Source organism: Canis aureus, chromosome 7 (assembly GCF_053574225.1).
Source record: "Canis aureus isolate CA01 chromosome 7, VMU_Caureus_v.1.0, whole genome shotgun sequence".
NCBI classification, from domain to species: domain Eukaryota; kingdom Metazoa; phylum Chordata; class Mammalia; order Carnivora; family Canidae; genus Canis; species Canis aureus.
Window position 1 is genome coordinate 68,860,754 of NC_135617.1, and position 16,572 is coordinate 68,877,325.

At 48.6% G+C, this 16,572-nt stretch overlaps 1 protein-coding gene across 3 annotated transcripts in view; it reads right to left on the minus strand.

The window, feature by feature from the left end:
- The window catches only part of PACSIN1 (protein kinase C and casein kinase substrate in neurons 1), a 57,678-nt gene that overhangs the window by 25,635 nt on the left and 15,471 nt on the right, over positions 1–16,572 (minus strand). Inside the window, exon 2 of one of the 3 annotated variants that reach the window (XM_077904366.1) lies at positions 3,344–3,602. The exons of the other annotated variants lie outside the window; for them this stretch is intronic. The gene's annotated coding sequence lies outside the window, so the exon portion shown is untranslated. The remainder of the gene's footprint in view (positions 1–3,343; positions 3,603–16,572) is intronic. 3 annotated transcript variants of the gene reach the window in all.

The window sequence follows — 16,572 nt, forward strand, 5'->3', positions numbered from 1 at the left end:
GTAGTGACTGCAAAAATAGCTCCTCTCCATGAATCTCTGGAGTCTGTACTTACCCCCACAAGGAAAAGGAGAATGAGAGAAACTAAGGAATTTGTCTGAAACCACATAGCTCATGGTGATCTGAATCAGGCTCTTTCCCCTCCCAGGGGTTGTCTGGCTTAGGGAAGCACCAGAACCATCTGGAGGTTTGGATAAAATGGAGATTCTGGCCCCAGCCACAGAGATTCTGATCTAGCAGGGGTTTCAGTTATGTCACTGCATGATAAAGCTCCTCAGAATTTAGCGACCTAAAACAATGATTTATTGTATTTTGCAACTCTGTGGCTTGGCTGGGTTCACCTGGGTGATTGTCTCTTCTACAGTGGCCTCAGCTGGGGCTGCAGTGTCCGAAACAGCTCCTTCATTCCCGTGAGTGGCCTCAGCTAATCCAGGCAGTCCCCATCCCCCCAGGGGAGGGATGTCTTTTCCCCCAGGCTGTGGTCTCTCCAGCAGGAAACCTTAAGACCTACTTACATAGTAGCTCAGGGCTCTAAGAGCAGACATTCGAAAAGTACAAGTTCCAGCGTGCAACTTGTCTTTCAAGTTATCTTATCTATCAACCCTCTGCTTCTCTCAAGCTGGCCAACGTCAAATTGCCCATAGCAGGTCACACAGCAAACCCAGAGTCAATGGGGGAGGGGAGAAGGGTGGAGGGAGGGAAGGTGCTACACCAGGGTGTACATAGTGGGAGGTGGGGTTCACAGGTGACAGCAGGGAGCACCAATGTATCAGACCACAGTTAAGTCAGTGATGGGGCCCACGAATTTGCATTTTCTTAAGATTTTATATATTTATTTGAGAGAGAGAGAACGAGAGTACGTGCACAAGGAGGCAGAGGAAGAGGGATCCCAACACTCTGGGATCATGACCTGAGCCAAAGGCAGACATTTAAATGCCACTGAGCCACCCAGGTGTCCTCAGATTTGCATTTTTAATAATTTATTCATGAGAGACACAGAGAGAGACAGACACAGGCAGAGGGAGAAGCAGGCTCCTCACAGGGAGCCCGATGCGGGACTTGATCCCAGGACCCCAGGGATCACACCGTGAGCCAAAGACAGATGCTCAACCACAGAACCACCCAGGCATCCCCTGGATTTGCTTTTTTTTTTTTTTTATTTTTTTACCTCTTTCCAGGTAAATCCCCACTGTGAGGGGGATACAGGCGTTCCAGTGACCGCACTGCAAGAACTTCCTACCCTATTCCTACACCTATTCTGTAACACCAACATCAAAGAGGCTTCTCAGTCTCCCGCCGGTTCTAGTCATTGATCAAAGGGAATGTCACAGACACAATCACTGTCTTGGAGGAGGCGGAGGTGGACAGCCCAGAGCAGATCCACACACTGGGTCACAGGAACACTGTTCAGATAGTGGCTTCTCCAGTAAGGGTGGGACTGTGGCTCTGAGTCCTGACTCAGCCCCAGTCCAGCCAGGTGACTTTGCACAGGGCACTCCCTCTTGGGGTACCAGTCTGCTGTCCTCAAAGTGAGCCGGTGGGACCAGATGAACAATCTCTGCACCACCGAGGGACCCTTTACATATTTCTTCACCCAAGAAGCTTCACGTTTGGAAAGACTCTTGTCTAACAAACTGCACGAGCTGAGAAATTTTTTTAAAGCTAAACCACAAATTACTCCTGACTCAATTAATTACCAGGTAGAGTTTCTGATCAGCAAGGCATTACCAACATTTCTATGCTGAACGGATAAAACTCCCACCCAAAGCGAAGCATTCTGAGGCACTGGCTGGACTGTACTGCCTCAGTCTGAGAAATGCTCAGTTTGGGGACAGTTTTGGTAATATTCAAAATAACTGAGCTCCACTCTACCCTTCCCCCCAATCTCTCTCCCTCTCTCTCTAAAATAAATAAATAAAACCTTTTAAAAAGATACAAATGCAGATATGTCCAATACGACACATTTGACGGGACCCAAAAAGAGAGCTCCTACACATCAAATTCTAGGTGCTCTACTGCTCATAGGATGTGATGGAACTGCATTTTTTTTTTTTCCAAAAAAAAAAAAAATTGGCTCCAGAACAGTGCAAAAATCACACTTAGGGATAGAGCCAACCATATTTTTTAAAGATTTTATTTTTAAGTAATCTCTATACCCAACGTGGGGCTTGAGCTTACAACTTTGAGATAAAGAACCACGTGCTCTACAACTGAGTCAGCTAGGCTCCCCAGGATACAGCCAACCTTGAAAGTCAGGTACTAAAAAAAAAAAAAAGAAAAAGAAAGTCATTTACTATGTTTATTTATTTATTTTTTTATTTATGATAGTCACAGAGAGAGAGAGAGAGAGAGAGAGGCAGAGACACAGGCAGAGGGAGAAGCAGGCTCCATGCACCGGGAGCCCGACGTGGGATTCGATCCTGGGTCTCCAGGATCGCGCCCTGGGCCCAAGGCAGGCGCCAAACCGCTGCGCCACCCAGGGATCCCTCATGTACTATGTTTAAAGAAAGATGACTGGGGTGCCTGGGGTTCAGTTGGTTGAGCATCTGTCTTTGGCCCAGGTCATGATCCTGGGGTCCTGGGATCGAGCCCCGTGTTGGGCTCCCTGTTCAGCAGGGAGCCTACTTCCCCCCTCCCTCTGCCCCCACCTTCACCTCTCATGTTCTCTTTCTCATTCTCTCAAATAAATAAATAAAATTTTTAAAAAAGATGACTAAGGTCTTGATAGAATTGCCTGACCAATAGTATCTAGGCTAAGCCACCAAGTATGGCCCCTACTCAGAACCGGCCCCGTAGGGCTCCCTGCACCCTCAAAGAAGGAGAGCCAGGGGCCTTGGCTCATCCTGACAAACAGAAATCTCTTTGACCCTGCAAGCCCCGTGCGGCTATTTCTAAAAGGCTGCTCTGCAAGGGGGCAGTGTGGGAAGGGTGGGGGGCTGTCTGATTTATTGTGAAAGTAATTTTTAGCAGCCGACACTGCTGGTTGTCTAACCCACAGCTGGTCCTCCTTTGCACTTGCTGATTGGAGCCCCAGCTGCTTTATGAGACTCAGAAGAAAGCCTGAATGGCCTAGGGCAGGCTTTCTCGACCTCAGCACTACTGAGATTTGGAGCTGGTGATTCTTTGTTGGGGGCTGTCCTGTGCATTGTAGGAGGTTCGGCAGCATCCCTGGCTTCTACTCACTGGATGCCAGCAGCAGCCCCACTCTGAGTTATTATAACCAAAAACTCTGCAAACATTGCCAAATGTCTCCTGGGGCACAAAATTAACTCAGGTGGAGAACCTCTGGCCTAAGGTATGAACTCTGCCTGTGGACTTGATAAAACACAGATTCCTGGGCCTTACCTCCAAAGTTTCTGACTCAATAGGTCTGTGGTGGGTTAGAGAATTTGCATTTCTACTGGGCATCCAGGTGATGCTCCTAGTCCAGGGACCCATTTTGAGAACCATTGGTCCCGGCAGCCCGGATGGCTCAGCGGTTTATAGTGCTGCCTTCAGCCCAGGGCGTGATCCTGGAGACCCGGGATCAAGTCCCACGTCGGGCTCCCTCCATGGAGCCTGTTTCTCCCTCTGCGTCTCTCTGTCTCTCATGAATTAATAAGATCTTTAAAAAAAAAAGAGAGAGAACCACGGGTCTAAGCCATTTGTGGCACTCCTGTTCCCCTGGCCAATCAGACCAGAGGGAAAGAGCTTCCAGGAAAGGTTTCCTTGTTGATGGTAAGAGGCACTTGGGAAGAAATAGTCATTTGTCTTCTCAGACATTGTGGAGTCTGCATGTGATGTCTGGAGCTGTAGCAGCCATTTTGTGCTCCCAGGAGCTTGAGGGCCAAACCTACCCACTGAAGATAGAAAGCTTGTTCCTGATGTTGGTTGAGTCACAGAACTCATACTAGGGTTAACCTCATGAAATCTTGATGAGCAAGATAGCAAGATTTCCTTTTAGTTTAAGCAAGTAGTTCCCAAATTTTACTGCCCATTAGAATACATGGGAAGCTTTAAGACTCCTCTCACATCTATTAAGTCAGAACCTCTGAGTGTACAATCCAAGAACCAGTATTTTTTTAAAGTTTCACCAGGTGTTTCAACATTTAATCAAGTTTGAGAACTTTTTTTTTTAAGATTTTATTTATTTATTCATGAGAGACACACAGAGAGACACAAAGACACAGGCAGAGGGAGAAGCAGGGTCCCTGCAGGGAGCCCAATGCGAGGACTTGATCCCAGGACCCCAGGATCATGCCCTGAGCCAAAGGCAGACACTCAATCACCAAGCCACTCAAGTGTCCCCAGTTTAAGAACTCTTGCTACTGCAAGTGTGGTTGATGGACCATCAACATTAGCATTATCTGAGAGCTTGTGAGAAATGGGGAATCTCAGGCCCCACCCCACACTCTGGGACCTACTGACTCAGAGCCTATATTTTCACAGGTAATATGTAAACTGTATATACAATAAAATTTGAGAAACAATGGCTTAAGCCATTTTGAGTTGTTTTTTTCTGTTACTGACATCCCAACTGTTACCATCTATGCAGCTAACACACCTGAACACAGGATTTACACATTTAAATCACATTGAAGTAATTCTTTCAAGAGGACCCCAACAGTCTTCCCAGCACTAGAGAACATTGTGGCCATGTCTCATAAAGCTGACCATGCCCATACCTGTAACTTAGGAATTCCACTTAATGGCATACCCTCTTGAGAAAAACTTACATATGTTCAAGAAAACAAACATAAAAATGTCCTTTGCAGTTTTGCTACATCAGAAAAGGGAGAAATGACCTAAAGGTCCCTAGTTGGGGAAATTAATAAATAAATTACCGTATATTCATATTACCATGACATTAGTTAACATTTTTTAAATTAACTAATTTATTTTAGAGAGAGAGTGTGTGCTTGCATGCAAGTGGGGGCAGGGGCAGAGGAAGAGAGAGAATCCTCAAGCAGACCCCCTCAACTGAGTGGGGAGTCTGATGCAGGGCTTGGCCCAGTGTTTGATCCCACTACCCTGAGATCATGACCTGAGCTGAAATCAGGAGTCAGGCATTTAACCAATTGAGCTACCCAGGCGCCCAACATTAGTTAACATTCACTAAATGGATACTCTCTTTTATAAATGTTCTACATGAATTACCTTGTTTAGCCTCATAGCTTCCCTATTAGGCACGCATTATTAGAATCCCTATTTTACAGATGAGGAAACTGAGGCACATAGCAGTAACCTGCCCAAGTTACTGCACAAAACCCACAGAACTAGGTGGGATTTTAAACCAAATAGTCTGGTCCTAGAACTGACCTTCTAATCATTATAGCAGCCTACCTGTGCGGGGGGAAAAAATCCCCCCTGACCTCCTGACCTTTCTACACAGACATACCCAGTTTTCCCACATACATACTCATGTCTATCACTGCACATGTAATACTTAACTGCAACTATCACTTTCATGACAATCTGCTAGCTCCTCTTAAAGTGCTTTTCAAATCCAGATGCACATCAGAATTACCTGGAACACTTTTTTTAAAAGATTGTGGTAAAATATGCATAACATAAAATTTACCATTTTAAACATTTTTAAGTATACAATTAAGTACATTCGCATTGTTATGCAAACATCACTACAATCCATCTCTAGAACTTTTTCATCATCACAAACTGAAACTCTGTCCTCATTAATAAACTCCCTGTCCTCCCTCTTCAATCAGCTCCTGGTAATCACCGTTCTACCTTCCATGCCTATGAATTTGCCTCATCCAGGGACCACCTCATAGTAAGTGGAATCACACAATGTATCTTTTATGTCTCGCTGCTTTCACCTAGCTTAATGTTTTCAAGGTTCATCCCTATTGCAGCATGGGTCAGTACTTCATTCCTTTTGAAGGCTGACTCCTATTCCATTGGATGTATATGCACCATTTTCTTTATCCATTCACCCACCAAGGGACGCCGTGTTGTTTACACCTTTTGGCTACTGTGAATAATGCTGCTATCAACTCTGTAATTCAGTATCTGTTTTGAGTTCCTGCTTTCACTTCTCTTGGGTAGATACCCAGAAGTGGAATTTTGGTCATATCCTGTGTTTAACTTTTTGAAGAACTGCCAAACTGTTTTACCACAGCAGCTGTACCATTTTACATTCCCATCAGCCATGCAGAAGGGGTTCCAATTTATCCACATCCTCACCAACAGTTATTACTTTCTGGGTTTGTTTTTTGTTGTTGTTGTTGTTGTTTTTTGTTTTTAATAATAGCCATCCTAATGGGTGTGATGTGGTATCTCATTGTAGTTTTGATTTGCATTTCCCTAATAATTAATGCGGTTGAACACATTTTCAAGTGCTTATTAGCCACCTGCATCTCCTTTTTTAAAGGAATATCTATTCAAATCCCTTGCTTATTTTTAAACCAGGTTCCTGGTTCTTTGTGTTGAGTTGTAGGAGTTCTTTATATATTCTGAATATTAATCCCTTACCAGACATACTATTTGCAAATATTTTCTCCCACTCTGTATGTTGTCCTTTTACTCTCTTGATGTCCTTTGACGCGCAAAAGTCTTAATTTTTTTTATAGGGGGTAGGGGCAGAGGGAGAAAGAGAATCTTAAGCAGGCTCCCTGCCCAGCAAGGAGCCTGACACAGGGCTTGATCTCATAACCCTGAGATCATGACCTGAGCCAAAATCAAGAGTTGGATGCTTAAATGACTGAGCCACCCAGGTGCCCCAAAAGTCTTAAATTTTTATAAAGTTCAATTTATTTTTTCTTTTGTTGCCCATGCTTTTGGTATCATATCCAAGAAATCATTGCCAAATTCGACATCATGAAGACTCCCTTCTGAGTTTGCTTCTAAGAATTTTATATTTTTAGTTCTATTGATTCAATTTAGGCCATTGATCCATTTGAGTGAATTTTTGTATATGGTGGTAAAGTAAGGGTCGAACTCCATTCTTTTGCATGCAGCTATCCAATTTTCTTGCTTAGGACACTTTTATTTTTTTTTTTAAAGATTTTATTTATTTTTTCATGAGAGACACAGAGAGAAGGCAGAGACATAGGCAGAGGGGGAAGCAGACTCCCCTCAGGGAGCCCCATGTGGGACTCAATCCCAGAACTCCAGGATCACGCCCTGAGCCAGAAGGCAGATGCCCAACCGCTGAGCCACTCAGGTGTCCCTGCCTAGGACACTTTTAAAACTCCTTCTATACCCCAGGATCTCTATGGTGGGGCCCAAGCATCAGTGAAAAGAAAAGCTCCTCAGATGGTTCCCAAACACATCCTGGGCTATGAACCAATGTCCTACTGCCCTGAAATTTTAGTCCCAGGTCAGCCTGCATTGGTCTCGGCTGAGTTTCTAGCAAAGGTGAGGCCCATGGAGGTATTCAATGGGGTTTATGCTGGGCCTGGGGTGACTGTGGGAGATTCTGGCCCTAGAACTTTTTAAACACATGGTTCTCCACGCTATGTCAGGTGCATCTAAGGAGATAAATAAGATCTGGTCACAAGGTCAGCTCCAGGGGAACAGGTGTAGACTCTGGAGAAGCCACAGGGTAAGATGGTAATAGGGTGCCAAATAGCATGAGACAGGCTGTCCAAACCACGGAATCAGAGAGGTCCGGCTGCCCGGAGGGCTGCCTGGAGACAGGCTGGGGTTCAGCCTTGAAGGGACAGATAGGAAGGAGAGTTTCACAGGAGGAGGAGCTCCAGCAGAGGCACATGGGTGAGTATACCTGGGGCAAATGGGGAAGACCTGCTGGAGAAACTTCCCAAGGAAGAAAGAAAAAGAAATAATTGTACCGTCTGCCAGGAGCCTATCTGCTCATGCTTTCCAGGGTCGTGTTTCCTCATCTTTAAACTGGGATAACAGCAGCACTTGGCACACAGGGCGGCTGGGAGGATTTCGTGATCTGGGCCAGGAAAGGCCCCTGGAACCATGCCTGACACGGAAGAAGCAGTCAATAGTGCCAACTAGATATTTCTTCATTATTATCTCCTTTAATCTCGGCAGCGACCCTAAGAGATGGATACCATTATACCATTATCTCTATTTTTCCAAAGAGGAAACTGGGGATCAGGGAGGTAAAATCAGTGGCCCAGTATCACACAGCAGGAATGAGCCAGGATTGAAACTCTATTCTGTCCCACTCCAAAGCTACGCACAAATCTTCTGCAAAACTTGGAAACAGATGCTGGATTCCTGGGCCCCAGAGCTGGAAGGTGCCTCCCAGAGCCCCTGCATCTCCTTTCTCTTGTCGAGAAAGACAACCAGAGAAGGTGGGTGATGGCACAAAGCCAACCCCACAGGATGTCAGGCTGAGGGGGAACCGGGACTGAGTCTTCCAGATGGACTGATGGGCAGGTCAGATCACCACGCTGGCCTCAGGCTCCACATGACTCGGTAAGCACGAGGTGCCCCGAGCTGCAGCCACCTCAACTAAGAGTGCGGTAGGGAGCCCAGGTGCATCCTGGAGGAGGAGGCTTCTGCACAGCGGCAAGCGAGTTCAGTGGCCTGCCACCCACCTCAGGCTGCCTGAGGCCGCCCCCAGGGGCTCTGGTCCCCCTCCCACTAAGCTTGGGCCTGCAACCCTGAGACACCCCTCCCTGAGGGGCCCCCACCGCAGTCTCCTACCCACTACAGGGAGGAATTCAGGCAACTACAGATGACCTCTGCAAGGGAGCAGAATGTAAAGTGGAATCCCTTTGCCTGTGCAATCTTCATGATTACCACAGCAACAATCCTCAGCGAGCCACTGTGACCAGGCTTCAGTGCAGGTGCTGAGCCCCCAATGGACTTTGGTTCTTGCCTCCCCCGTCCCCCCACCCCAGGGCTGCCTTTTGTCCCTCCGCATAATCTGCTGCAACTGCACAACCTGAGGCCTCTCCACTCTCCAGCGACAACCACAGGGTGGGCTGCAGGTGGCTGGCTTCAGTCCCATTGCAGAGGTGAGCAAACAGAGGCCCCTCCTCACTGAGTTCTGGTGGGAGCTTAGCCTCTCACATCTCATCTGGGTCCCCTTTATTCCCACTCAGCAGTTTCCTGGGTGAGATAGAAGGACCCTCTGAGTCATTCTCCTCTAGAAACAGAGGGGAAATGGATACACGAGTAGCACCCATGGTATAATTTAGGGAAGCAGTTTCTAAACTTGGATGTGGGACAAAAATCTCTTTCAAAGAAAATGCACATTCCTAGTACCCACTCTGGAGAGTCTTGAGTCTGCGGATCTGCGGTAAAACCCAAGTGTCCCTGTCTTGTTTTGTTTTATTTTTTAAAAGTTCCCTCATATGATTTCAATAACAAGCCTAAGCTTAGGAAACATTAGAGGGCAGAGGAAATAATCCCTGAATAGTCTCTGATCTTTCCCTCACTGTTGACTTTTCCAACAACCCAAAGCACCTTCTTTTTCACATCTAAATAACCCCTGGAAGAGGTAAGGGAAGAGATGTGGGTCATTCACACTTTAGTATAAAGAAGTTTACTTAGCCACCTTTCTGCTTAATGTCTAGCTGACATTCTGCCCATTTAGGGGAAGACGAGGGTGGGAATTAGGAGTGTTGAGCCTCAGTGGCTCAGTCAGTAGAGAGTCTGAATCTTGGTTTCAGTTCAGGTCATGATCTCATGGATTGTGGGATTGAGACCCATGTCAGGCTCCCCACTCAAGGAAGAGTCTGCTTGGGATTCTTTCCCTCTCTCTCTTTGCCCTTCCCCCTGATTGCGCGCTCTCTCTCTCACACACACAAATACATAAGATTTATGTATTTAAGATTAATGTGTTAAGATTTAAGCCCCACCCCCCAAAAAAGAAAAAGGAGTGTTGAAGAAAGAAGAAAGTAGGAAGAGGGAGGGAACAGAGATGCTCCTGAGACAGGTAGTAAGAGTAAGGGGCTTTTAACTGAGCCAGATGACTTGACTGGTATGTCTCATGGTGGAGAAACCAGAGGGAGGCTTGAACTTGCCGTAACTAGCACTCCTGCCAGAATCCAGATGGTTACTAACCAGCGTCTGCCTGAGTTCCATGGGGGATGTCAAGCCCAGAACAGAGACCTGCCTGCACAGCCCACAACTGGGGAATGGTCTAACTCTCACAACTCAAAGTGTGGTCTGTGGACCAGCAGCACTGGCATCACCTGGATGTTTGTGAGAAATGCAGAATCTTGGGCCCACCAGATCCTCTGACTCTGAATCTTGGAGCAAAGTCCCCAGGACACTTCTGAACCCATCAGAAGCTCCAGCCCAATTAGCAGTTAGCCCCAGAGAGCCCCGGGAATTACTTGCTTCTGAGAGAACATTAACGGGCAATAGGCAGGGGTCCCTCATAAAACAAGTGGAGGACGAGGAAATTGGGGAGAGGAGTGAAAGCCCACCTGAGCTGCTTTCTCAAGGAAGGGAGGGGGGTCACAGGCCAGTAAGATGTAAAGTTAGGACCCATGACTTGGAGTCCATCGCTAGGTGCATGGCTCACTTTGCCACGAATGTGAGGGCTGCTGTGAGGCCCAGGGGAGCTACAATGAGAAAGCATTTTGGAAACTGTGAACCACTAGACAGAGTGAGTCACTGCCGCTGCCTCCTGGTGTCCTCAGGAGACCCCGCATAAACCTGGCAGCAAGCTTACCTGTTTCCTTCCCATGACCCTTCAGAACTGGAATCTCAGGCTGAAAGGAGTTGGACAAACCAAGTCATGTGACGGTGTTATTTCCTGATAATGTTTTAATGCATCTGTCAGTATCTGAAGAAGGCCCCTAGAAGTGGGTACCAGGTACAGTCAGGTGGGGGTGGTCCAGGTTCTCCAAATCTCACATCCATCCACCCACCAGGGAGCAGCAGCTCCCCACCATGACTGCACGTAAGAATCAGTGCTGTCTGGACCACCACAATGGCTAAAATAAAAGGACAGATGGTTTCAAGTGCTGGCTAGGATGCAGAACAACACCTCCCCCGGTAGTTGAAAATGGCCCCCTTGGGGCACCTGGGTGGCTCAGATGGTTAAACATCTGCCTTTGGCTCAGGTCATGATCTCAGGGTCCTGGGATCAAGCCCCACATTGGGCTCCCTGCTCAGCAGGGAGTCTGCTTCTCCCTCTCCCTCTGCCTCTGCCACTTCCCCCTCATGTGCTCTCGCTCTCTCAAATGTATAATTTTTTTAAATCTTAAAAAAAAAAAAAAGAAAAGAAAAATGGCCAGCTTGGAAAACCACTGGGCAAAATCTAGCAAAGTTCGCTACATGCATACTGTAGGCCAACACTTCCACTTTTGGGTGTATGCCCAACGGTGATGAGTGCAAACGGCCGCCAGAGCGCCAAGCATGAATGCTCACTGGGTGGTATTTGTATTAGCCCCACACCACCCAAATTTCCACTGACAGCGGAAAGATGAACTAAACTGTATGCAGTGGCTTCAGGCCAAAGGTTCCCCTACCCCAGCTTCAGGGAGTGTTCACTGCTGACAATTCTTTTTTTTTTTTTTTTATTCATGAGAGACACAGAGAGAGAGAGGCAGAGACACAGGCAGAGGGAGAAGCAGGCTCCATGCAGGGAGCCTGACATGAGACTCGATCCCGGGTCTCCAGGACCACATCCTGGACTGAAGGCGACGCTAAACCGCTGAGCCACCCGTGCTGCCCACTGCTGACAACTCTTGGTGCCTCCCCAAGATCTTCCCTCCACCTTACAAAAAACGCTCCAGGCAGGCAGCTCACATCCAATAACTGGTTGCCACCAGGCCTGGATCCATCTCCCTAACAAAGGACGACAGATGTGAAGTACCCCGGCAGACTCAGAGCCCCCTCTGGGGTCAAGTGAGGCCTGTGTTCAGCTTCTCCCTCTCTGCCCAGTCCTGGGCCCCCCTCTGGTGGCTGGCAGTGAGCACCTCGGCTGGGTAGGAGAAGCACCAGCAGCCTGCAGCAGTGAAGCTTGTTAACACCTTCCTGGGCTGCAGGTGGAAGGGAGCAAGCTGAAGGGGCAATGCCTCTAGAGTTGGAAAGGTTGGGGGAGTAGTAATTACAAAGAAAGTGAAATGGGCCGGCTATTGCTGGAGGTTCTTGTGCCCCAGAGAAAGACAGTGAAAGGCTAGAGTGATGAATCACTAATTCAAGGCCAAGTGTGAAAGCCAACGGCCTCCTTAGCAGCATATAAATTCTCCCCCGCAGCTGAAGGTGAGGGAATCGCTGAGGAATAGAGGCAGGGCTTAATGACAAGGGAAGCAGAATATCAGAGCAGGCTGGATTCTCAGCCCACAATGAGTCTTTGGCACCAAGGTCAGGCCTTGCTTGGGAGGGGTGGGCCTTGGAAGTGACCCCCTCAGAGCCAAGCATGCTTTCACGTTGAAGATGGTGCTGAGGATCCTCCCTGGGATCGGCACCCCACCCCCACCCCACCCTGGGGCCCAGCCCAATGACCAGGGTAAGACACACCTCGGCCCGGCTGCAGATGGGGCCACCGTGCCCTGGCAGAAACCAGGGGAGCATTCGGGTGCCATCCGAGGGCGGGATCAAGGAGTGTGGGGGCCAAGAGGCTGGATAATGAAGAATTAATCCCACATATAAGAGAGAGAGACAGCACCGATCACGGTGTGAGAGGCAGAGATGCCAGGCCTGCCGTGTCACCCTAGAAGATGGGGGCAGAGCCTCGGACAAGCGGGCGCAGTCAGTGGATAGGTCAGTCAGGCCAGAAAGCCCACCAGAGGTCTGTCTACCTCCTGTAGGACTGACGGACCCTCCCTTTGCCAAAGCCATAAGGGAGGTAGTGGCCTGAGCAGGCCCAGCAGCCCGACGAGCTTAGGGGTGAGTGTCCTTGAAGACCGAGACTAGGAGCTGTCGTTACAGAACTGGGTGTCCAGATAGCAATGAGATGACAGTGCCCCAAAATAAGAGGCCAAGTGGCAGCACTTACTCGTCAGAACCAAGGTGGGTGCAAAATCATAATTCCTGGCAAGGTTGGAGCCACAGCTGGGATGGCCTGAGCCACCAAGCTATGGAAATGGTTAACAGAATCCGGCGGCCCCAAGGGCAAGCCCATGGGCAGCCAGCAAGAACCCCGCCCACTCTAGATAATCAAAAGAAAGCAAGGCCTGATGATCAATAAAAGTCATGATCCTCTGCCCCATTTCCAGACCTGAGCAAGGTTTCAGACCCAAGTGACTGCAGTAGAGACCAGGTCCCCCAGAGGAAGAGACCGGTGACCCCAGATAATGATTTGACCAATCTCCCCTAGGGACTTACACAGCCATTTATTGGGGTAAGCATCACTGGGGAGGGAGGAAAACCCAGGCCTTTCAAGGGCTATTAGACACAAGGTCCAAATAGATATCAATCCCAGAGGCCCAAACAGCCATCATGATCGCTGTGTGGTGGCAGCATATGAGGCCAGATGACACTGGCTTCGTGGCCCAGGGTGGGCTCACAGGAGTCCACTGCGTCTGCCCTGAGCCACTCTGCATGACCTTGGAGCAGTCATCTCCCCTGTCTGGGCCCCCGGCTCCCCCTGCAGGTGAAGGGGAGGCTGCAAGGGCAGGATGTAGACTCAACCTGAAGTCCATACTCCTGTACAAACATCCCAAGGAGTGCCTTAGGGATCCACTAGACTCTGATCAAATCTCGACCCTGTCCCTTCCTGACAAGTCACCCTCAGGCCCATTTTCTCATTTCTCATTTTCTGCGAAGCGGGATGACAGCACCTACTTAACACGGTGGCTGTGAGAACTGCCACGGAGACCAATGTTTCACAACACCTCCTCCTTCTTCGCTCCAGCTGACGCCGGTGCTGTTTTTGGGAGAAAATGGGAGCAGTCTGCCGAAAACACCCCTGCACTCGCTCTGCCCCCACTCACCCCAAGCTTTGCCTCCCTCGCACCAGGCGCTAGCCCTTGCCCTCCTGGCTTTCCAGCCACGATGATCCCCCTCCCATGTGATCAGGGTTCCCCCCATATCAACTCTTTTCCCACCAAGGGAAAATTTAAAAAATAAAGCCCCCCCCCCCCCCAGAACTGCACACTGCCCTCAGTTCCTGCCCCATGGGCCTGCTCCCATGGTTCACAGGGGACACTCTGGGAAGGCCATCCACAAGCCCTCCTTCCCAAAGACCCCCCAGTCAGGCTCTGGCCCTCCCTGGTCACCACTGGCTGGCACCACCAAAGCCCCAGCCCCATCAGCCCTGACATGGTGGCCTTTCTGCTTCTGACACCACACTCTCACTGCCATCTTTCCTTGGCTCTCTACTGACCTATGCACCCAGGGCTCAGCCCTGGGACCCCTTTTCTCCCTTGGGCACATCTATTCTCCAAGTCATCTCCCCTAGGCCTATGGCTTTAAATGTCCCCCTTGTGTATTTCCAGCCCCAACTTTGGGCATTGAACTCCAGCCTGATAAATCCAACCATCTCCTCAGCATCCCATCTGGATGCCCAACAAGTTGACAGTCCCCAGAACACTCTTGATTGCTCTGGAGTCAGCTCCAGCCCTGGTCATCTCCATCCCCCAAAATGACATCGCTGTTCACCCAAGTGCTCAAATCAACGAAGTGGATTCCTCTCCTTCCCTCGACCCCACATCCACGGACTCTCCTCTCCAACTATCCCCAGAATCCCCAGCTACTCCACACCTCCTCTGCCACAGATAGTAGGTCAGTACCATATGATGGAGTCCTCACTTGGAGGACTGTGTGGCCTCCTAGCAGGTCTCCCTTCCACCCTTGAGCCTTACCACCTATTTGCCAGATACTCCTCTCTTTAAATCATAAATATGACTTTGACATGTCACATACTCCCATACTCCTGCAAAGCCCTCCTGTCGCTCACCATCTCACTGAGAACAAGATCCAAGGGCTTTCCCAGCCTGTAGGTGGAACATGGAGGGCCCCAGCCTGTTTGCTTACCCTCACCTCTAGCCACTCCCCCATCCCCTTCTCCCTTCTAGGCACTTTGTCCTTTCTGTGTCCCTCATATACATCAGGCTCTTTCCTGCCCTAGGGCCTTTGCATGTGCCCTCCCTGTGCTGGGATACTCTTCCCGATGTCCACAAGGCTCATTTCCTTGCCCTGTTAGGTCTCTAATGTCTCTGTCCCCTAACCCATCTAAAAGCCAGCCTGTCACTCCCTAGCCCCCTACTTCTGTTTTACTTTTCCTTTGCAACACTCATTACTTCTTGATGTTACTTTTTTTAATTCATAGGCTTTATTTTTAGAGCAGTTTTAGATTCATAGCAAAACTGAGCAGAAAATACAGAGAATTCCCACATATCCCACTCCCCCGTTTCCCCTACCACCACTATCACATCAGTATGGCACATTTGTTATAGTCAATGAACCAACAGTGACGTCATCACCAACCAAAGTCCATAGATGACGTTAGGATTCACTCTTGCCGTTGTACATTCTGTAGATTTTGACATACATATAGTGACATGCACCCACTGCTACGGTATCCTACATGATCATTTCATTGTCCTGAAAATCTCCTGTGTTCCACCTACCCATTCACCTATCCATCCCTCTAACCCTTTCTCCCTCTCCCCAAACCCTTGGCAACCATGATCTTTTTATTGTCTCTGTAAGTTTTGTCTTTTCCAGAATGTCATATAGTTGGAATCAAAAAGTATATAGCCTTTTCAGACTGGCTTCTCTCACTAATTTCTTCAAGGATTCTCCATGTCTTTCGTGGCTTGATGGCTCACTTCTTTTGAGTCCTGATTAATATACCATTGTCTAGACATACGAGTTTGTTTATCCATTCACCTATTACAGGACGTCTTAGTTTACTCCTAAATTTCAGCAATTACATACTTTGACATTCACAATAGGTTACACACATAGGTTAAAGGCACTGATAAGTCCTGCATAAAGGAAACTCTTTACCTTGGGTGTACCTCGTTTCTCCTAAATTTGCCCACTGATAATGCATCCAATGCATTGGAGAATGCAACCTTCCACCTCCTGGGGCCACAGGAGTTCATCGCAGACAAGCCCTCTGGGCTGGGGCAACCAAAGAAGCTTCTCCTTGAAAGAAGAGAAGCCAAGAGCCACAAAACAGAGCTGGAGGCACCGAAGTAAAGAGAATGGCTGAGTCTAGGGGTTTGGAGGATGTAGGTTGGGCTAGGATGAGGATCCTAAGAGGAGTAATGGGAACTACAGTGGGGACCTAAGTCTGGTGACCCCTAGCCACATAGCACTGGGTGCCCCTGCAAGCCACCTCCCCCCTCTACTTCTCAATATCCCTGTAAAGCAAGGGGATCAGGCAAGGCTACTCCCTACAGCCCAAGGCCCTACTGCCCAGAGCTTCTGAGGCTCTGGGTAGGTTCTTAGGTTGATTTCCAGAATTCAAAAAGCATAATGCCTCCAACACCCAGACTAAGTCTCTAACTACCATTCCTCATTAAATGGATCCAGAGAGGGGCGCATGGGTGGCTCAGTTGGTTAAGCATCCACCTTCAACTCGAGTCATGATCTCAGGGTTCTGGGATTGAGCCCTGCACCAGGCTCCTGCTCACTGGGGAGTCTGCTTCTCCCTCTTCCTCTGTGCTCCAATAATTTTAAAAATCTTTTTTAAAAATAAAAATAAGGGATCCCTAGGTGGCGCAGTGGTTTGGCGCCTGCCT